This window comes from Peromyscus californicus, unplaced genomic scaffold, assembly GCF_007827085.1.
Source record: "Peromyscus californicus insignis strain IS unplaced genomic scaffold, ASM782708v3 Scaffold_10__1_contigs__length_136768540, whole genome shotgun sequence".
Lineage (NCBI taxonomy): Eukaryota > Metazoa > Chordata > Mammalia > Rodentia > Cricetidae > Peromyscus > Peromyscus californicus.
Genome location: NW_026294391.1, coordinates 89,619,618 through 89,626,730, shown reverse-complemented (window position 1 = coordinate 89,626,730; position 7,113 = coordinate 89,619,618). Strand labels below are relative to the sequence as shown.

The 7,113-nt window shown below is 38.3% G+C and overlaps 1 pseudogene; it reads right to left on the bottom strand.

The window, feature by feature from the left end:
• Positions 1-920: 920 nt before the first annotated feature.
• On the bottom strand, positions 921-2,150 carry LOC128117356 (60S ribosomal export protein NMD3-like; annotated as a pseudogene).
• Positions 2,151-7,113: the final 4,963 nt, after the last annotated feature.

Genomic DNA, 7,113 nt, shown 5'->3' with positions numbered 1-7,113 from the left:
GGCCAGCCTGGTCTATAGAATGAGTTCCAGGATAGCTAGGACTACACAGAGAAACCCTGTCTTAACCCCCCCAGCAACATAAACAAACAAACAAAGAATTGACACTCTTCACAGATATCCAATAATAAGATGAAACATAATTTCCCTACCCCAAGGACATAAAATTGATCTAAAGTAGATCAATGTGTGTAACAAGTTTATATTAAAAATAATTCTTTATGCATACTTCTCATATGCTCATAAAGCAATCAATGTGAAACAAATGTAAAAGCTTTGGTTTTTTATGCTTGATTTCAGTTAGTGCTCTAGGAATCACAACTTTTAAGCATTTTCCAGCACCACAGCAAATCAAAATACTTTAGTATTTTATATATTGATAATCAAAGTAAAAAACTAAATACATAAAATCGCCTAAGTATTAGTAATGCATTGTCTAACCTTTTGCTATTTATAATTTCAAACTTATGAAATGTATTCAGTGATTTGAATAAACAAATAATAATATCTGAGTAATCAAAATAGTCATATTTATTCAGGTTTCAAACTCAAGTTTCTCTTCTCAAAATATGGAGGAACACATGGAACGTGGTAACGGTTATTTTATCCAACTTCTTAAGCCACAACTAAACAAGAGTCTAGCATGATTTCATTATGTCATCATCGATATACCGGTGGCATCTTAGGAAATCTGAAGGTTCTTAAGCATTTTAACCTGGTCTAAGGCACTTCTTCATGTTCTGTGTCACTTTCCTCAGGGACAGCTGAATCTCTATTAAGTACTGACAATTTTTTTCCTAATTGCCTCATCTTCAAGATTCTCAAGGAAACCTTGATGCATCTTTTTTCATCTGTATCTATGTTTTCTTTATGTATTGCAAACTCTTAGTTTTTACTTTATGCTATGTTGATATAGTATAGTTCTATCTCTTTTTTATTAATACTACATCTGAAAGTGTGAATTCATTTTACTGACAGACTCACCATTAAAATTACAGTTCACCAAATCAAACCCCAGCAACAGGTCTCCAGGGTATAGAAGGCTTCAAAAATGTATATTCATTTCAGATGCTTATTGTACCCAGACTTCCTCCATGTTACACTTCCAAAGCATATCATCCTCAAACATGCACTACATTTTAGATCTTGGACTGTGCTGCACCCCATCACAATAAACTCTTCCAGCTGTTTGGGATAGCATGGACTATCAAAAAGATGACTCCAGAAAGTACTCATATCAATATCTGCAACTTCTTGGCATCTATGAGATAGATGGTAACTTGGATGCTCATGCACATCTCGTTCTCATTTCCCAAGCTTGGTACCAGAGTTCTGTTTGTCTGTTTGTTTTTTTTTGTTGTTGTTGTTGGGTTTTTTTGTGTGTGTGTGTGTGTGCGTGCGTGTACCAGTTTGAATACAGACAGACAGACATTACCCTTGCACGTTAGAACAGTTTCCAGAGGAGGAAAAAGTGTTTTTGGAATTGTATGTGTTACTATGGATATCTTCAGAGATCAGTCTTTGTGATGTTTTGTATGTAGAGAGAACTGTACACTGGAGAATTTCTATCTTTAGAACACATTGTTTTAAGGAATAATAACAATCCAGTCCATCATGAATTTCTTTGATATGAAGTGTGTTTTAATGCATTCCAAATTCAGAATCATCTGTTCCAGATAGCACAAGGTCTTTATTTATTTTCTTTTACCATCTTTTGTCTGACCTCAATCAGAGCCTTCCAGAAACCCTTAGTTTTTGCTCTATGGCAATCTCTAGCACATTTGGAACTAAACAACATAATCCAGCACAAATACTAAAGGATATCACCATTCATCGCCTCTTTCTGAATAGCCAATTTAACTTCAAGTCTCTTATGATGAGTTCAACCCAAACAAATACTGCACCACAAGCTCTACTTTTCTGAGGGAAACTTTAATTTTTTTTCATATACAAAGCAAGAAGTTCCATGAATTCTAATGTACACTGTGCCCAAGTTCCTGGTAACTGAAAATATCTTTGACATTGTTTACATAAAGGAATTGAGAGCTGTTTCAGAATGCCTTAGCTAATGTCTACTTGATTCACAAACAGACCACACAAATATTGACAGGACTTAGACTAATTGGGCTACCACACTCACAGAATAAAATCATGTCCTGAGCTGCAATCAATGAATTCTGTTGTTGTGAGGTATTTGTACACTGGGTGAAAATATATTGCTGTGATTGGTTTAATAAAAAGTTGAATGGCCAATAGCTAGGCAGGAGGTATAGGTGAGACTTCCAGGGAGAGAAAGGAAAAGGAGGAAGAATCTAGGTGTAAGTGAAGCCAGGAGACTTGGAGAGGAAAGAGGAGGTGCAAGATGGAAGAGAAATAACACCACGTGATAGAGCGCAGATTAATAGAAATGGGTTCATTTAAGTTATAGGAGCTAGTTGGGAACAAGCCTAAGCTGTAGGCCGAGCTTTCATAATTAATAAGTCTCTGTGTCATTATTTGCAGGCTGGCAGTCCTGCTACATTCTGTCATATACTTCATTTTTCTGTATACATAGTACCTCCCATACATGTCTAAATTGTTTGTAATTCAGCACAAAATCAGTTCCTTCTTCCCTTTCAGTTGCCACAGATATCCAGTTATTAGTTCCCTTAATGTATTTCCAATGACATATTTAGGGTTCTTGTCTAACTCAGATGGTCTGGGCTTCTTTGAAGATAGCATCACTTCACTACTTTTTTTTTTCCTTTTTGGCCTCTGTATTATTAGTTGTGGTTTCTATGTGGGCTATTTTTATGTATCATAATTTTTTTGCTCAAAAGTGAATGTTTTAAACAATATAATTTACAACTTTGGAAGTAATATATTGTGATAACCTCCAAAAGGCTTGGTGGGTTTTGCTATCTATTGTTTACTTACTGACTTTTCCAACCTAAATCATTGTGTCTGCTCCTTCAACTTACTGGCCAGGTAGGGGTTTTTGTTGTTGTTTTTCGAGAAAGGGTTTCTCTGTAGCCTTGGAGCCTGTCCTGGAACTCGCTCTGTAGACCAGGCTGGCCTCGAATTCACAGAGATCACAGAAGCCTGCCTCTGCTTCCTGAGTGCTGGGATTAAAGGCATGTGCCACCACTGCCTGGCAGCCAGGTAGTTTTTGGAGAACAATTTCCTTAAATACCTAAAACCAATAACTCTCCTAGCCTTTGCCAAGGGGCTGTGTGTGGAGGTTGGGATGTGCATTGGAACTCAAGGCAACTGCTAATTCTGTTTTAAGCATCACTCCCTACTAGTACAGGGTCTCAAGGTCAACTACGCTTAAGAAGTTAGACCCCTTGCTGGGTTTTCCTGGGCAGATGTGTTATATATAAAAAAATATGCCTTCCAAGTGAGAAATCACTCTGCACATTTAGAGATTAATAAAAGGAAAAGCTCTTTAATAATATCATATGTCCAGCTTTGGCTAATGCTCAAAGAGGAGTTGGCCTAAAATATATTTTGCTAACTTATGTACACCTTAGGTATATGCGTTCCACAAACACCATCACACTTAATTCTCTTTCAGGTCCTGGCCACCCAGGTTACAATTTGAGCAATTTAAACAGAGACAGGCCCCAGGAAGTCTGGCCACTAAGGCAGATGGGAATCTTTCACACCAAAGATACTGCATATTGCCAGAATTCTTTTAAGACCAGCAGTATTGTTTTTTTTTTTTCCAAACAGTTGTTACCTAGGGTCATCTTGCCCACCTGGCAGAAGGACAATTATCTCAAGAAGAGCTCTGGGTTCTTTATCCTGCCTGATAGAGGCATGTTTTTTGATAGGGAGATGAGTCTAATGACTGGTTGTCTCTTTCCCCACAGGAACAGAGCCTAAGGTTATCGATTCTGCGGAACTATCATTTACGTCTTAGCATCCTGAAGTCTCCCTTATCTCCACCAGGCCTGGTTAGAGTCCTCCTTATCTCTGGGGGTGTACCCGAAGCAATGCTCCTTCAGCTGAGTTTCACTTGTGTGGCTCCACATCTCCTGAGCAGATCCATTAGTAAATTTCTTTTAACATCAGTTCTATTGCTTTGAGTTTCATCTATTTCACATACACAGCTCTGAGCAGGCACACAGCCCTACACATGCAAATGACCATATTCCAAGGATTTTGTCAATACTTAAAAAAAAAAACCTTTGAACATCTCATTCTCTGACTTTTCATTTTAAGATTTTTGACAACTTGCATTTGTCCCAAGTGTTCTCTCAGCCCCAGGCTGCTGCTGTGTTAAGCAATTGCCACTGACTGTTTTTGACAATGCTTCTAGGGAAAAGGCTTTTCACAGTGAATAAACTCAGAGTCAAGTCAAATAAAGATGGGCCTTGAGGAAGTAATTTTCCAGGGAACTTCCAGGGATGGTAATCATGGCAGTTAACTGAATATGGAACTTTGTAGAAACTGAAAACTCATCCCTGTCCCACTAGCTGTTAGAGTATAATGCTGAGATGGTTAGATTTTAACCCTACCATGAGGCAGAGTAAAGAGAAGACGAGAATAACGCCAAGCTAAAAGCACAACACTGCTCACTATTCTTAACAAAATCCAACAATTGTGTGAATACATGCTCTTTGGAGTATTACAAATCTGATTAAATTCTAAAATTAAAAAAAATGTGTATTTTGACCTCTTTTAATAGAATTCTCATTGCTTTTATGGGAGAAAGAATTTCCAGAAGTCCCAACCCTGCTATTTTCACTGAGAGAACCTGTCAGTTTTCAGCTAAGTGGCAAGACCACAAATGGTATTGCAGACAGCACCATCTGAACTTTGCAGGCAGCATGACCTAAGCTAAGACTCCTGGCAATTACACCGTTTAAATATTTGTCTGCAGGAAAACTTTAATTTACATGACATAGGTTGATACTTGAAATTCTGTAATAATGAACATTGGTCTACAATTAAAATGTGTCAGGACTGAAATGGTTATTTTTGTAAATAGATTCATATAAAATGCAGGAAGTCCATTGAAACCTGGGGCTTATACAGGGTCGCTTGGCTCGGCCTGGGAGGAGGGGACTGGACCTGCCTGGACTGAGTGCAGGTTGATCTCAGTCCGCGGGGGAGACTTTGCCCTGGAGGAGGTGGGAATGGGGGGTGAGCTGGGGGGAAGGTGAGGGGGGCGGGAGGGGGGAGAAGAAGGGAATCCATGGCTGATATGTAGAACTGAATTGTATTGTAAAATAAAATTTAAAAAAATGCAGGAAGTATGGTAGAAATATGTATAGTATATATAGCAACTTTTGCTATTTAATTCTTCTGAGTGAACTTTAAGGTTGCAATTGTTCTCTAGTACTTTTACATATTGATAGCTCATGCTGTGATATCAGCATGATTAATTAAACTACTGACACTGTGATGTTTTAAAAATGACTTTTAGAACTTGCAATAAAACAGAGATGTAATAAACGGGGATAGCTGTTTAAATAATAATAGCACTTAGCATTTAACACCAAGATGTTTGGGATAAAAGTTTAGAGTGGAGGATTCAGGTGCACATTCCAAGCCTGTAATCTCAATATTAAGGAGCAGGAGGCAGGAAAACTGTGATGTCAAGGCCAGTTTATGCTACATAGCAAGACCTTGTCTCCAAAAACAAGAAAAATATTGGGGGGAGGGAGAAGGACAAAGTACAGTCTCCACATGATCTCTGTGTATTATTGTGTAACTATGACCTGCATCGGCTTTTCTAAAGTACCAGATGAAATCATAAATAATGCAAAATTATTGTGTCTTAATTACAGTTGATAACACAGCTATTTTAATTCATTCATATACATTAAATAACATTACATTTTTTTTTTAAATTTTATTTATTTGTCATGTATACAGTGAGTGTTCAGCCTGCAGGCCAGAAGAGGGCGCCAGGTCTCATTACAAGATGGTTGTGAGGCACCATGTGGTTGCTGGGAATTGAACTCAGGACCTCTGGAAGAACAGCCAGTGCTCTTAACCTCTGAGCCATCTCTCCAGCCCCCAATATTACATTTTAAATGTTAAGAATAGCTATTAAAAGCCAGAGGGTGGTGGCACACGCCTTTGACCCAGCACTTGGGAGGCAGTGGCAGGCAGATCTCAATGAGTTCGAGGCCAGCCTGGTCTACAGAGTGAGTTTCAGGACAGCCAATGTTGTTACACAGAGAAACCCTGTCTCGAAAAACAAACATACAAACAAACAAACAAAAAAAAAGGGAAACTACCATTCATAAGACAACTACTCGGCAAAAGAATACTTATAATGCTGTCACCTATGTGATGGCTGACCAGGACAAGAAAAGAACCTCTCAATAATCCTCACCTCTCACGGTTCTGTTCTACTCATGACATTACTTCTCTCACACCATTTCTTTGTTTTCCTTTGTAAGTTTATCTTCCACATAAGCATCCCTAAGCAATCTAATTTTGATTTCCATAGGTTCAAACTTAACATACTTGTAATTTGTTGCATATATTTTATTATGACTGCCTTCTTTCCCTCCATATTTTGAGACATTTATCTGTGCTATTGTAGAAGCCTGTGCTTGGTTCATTTTTATTGCTGCACAGTATTCTATTGTATGAATGTGGCACAATTTGCCTTTCTAAACTGTGATGGCCGTCCCGAGGGTTTTTAGTGTTTGACAGTTATAAAGCAGTGCTGTCATGAATGTGCTTATACATGTCTCCTAGTGTACATAAGCACTTGAATTATGTCTGGCTTATTTAAGAAATGGATCAATGTAACTATGGGTATGGTTTGTATTTAGAAGGTAGAATAGGGAATTTTCTATTTGACACCTGGAGTGATGGATGGAAGTGGAGGTAAGGACAACAGAGGCTGAGAGGTGAGACTGCTATGTCCTTTCCTTCGCTATCCTCTGCCTACCTCTTCACCATAACATAGTATTTATACCCTGAGAACCTGGATTAGCCTTCTACATTATAGAAGAGATAATGATGCACCAGTTAAAAGTGTGTGTATATGTGTTAAACGTTTTTGTCTCTGTGACCAAGTAACTGAGGCCATAAACTAATGGAGGACAGATTTGGGCTCCTTGTTTCAAAGATTGAAATCCATGCTTAAGTGCCTCTGCTGCTTTTAAG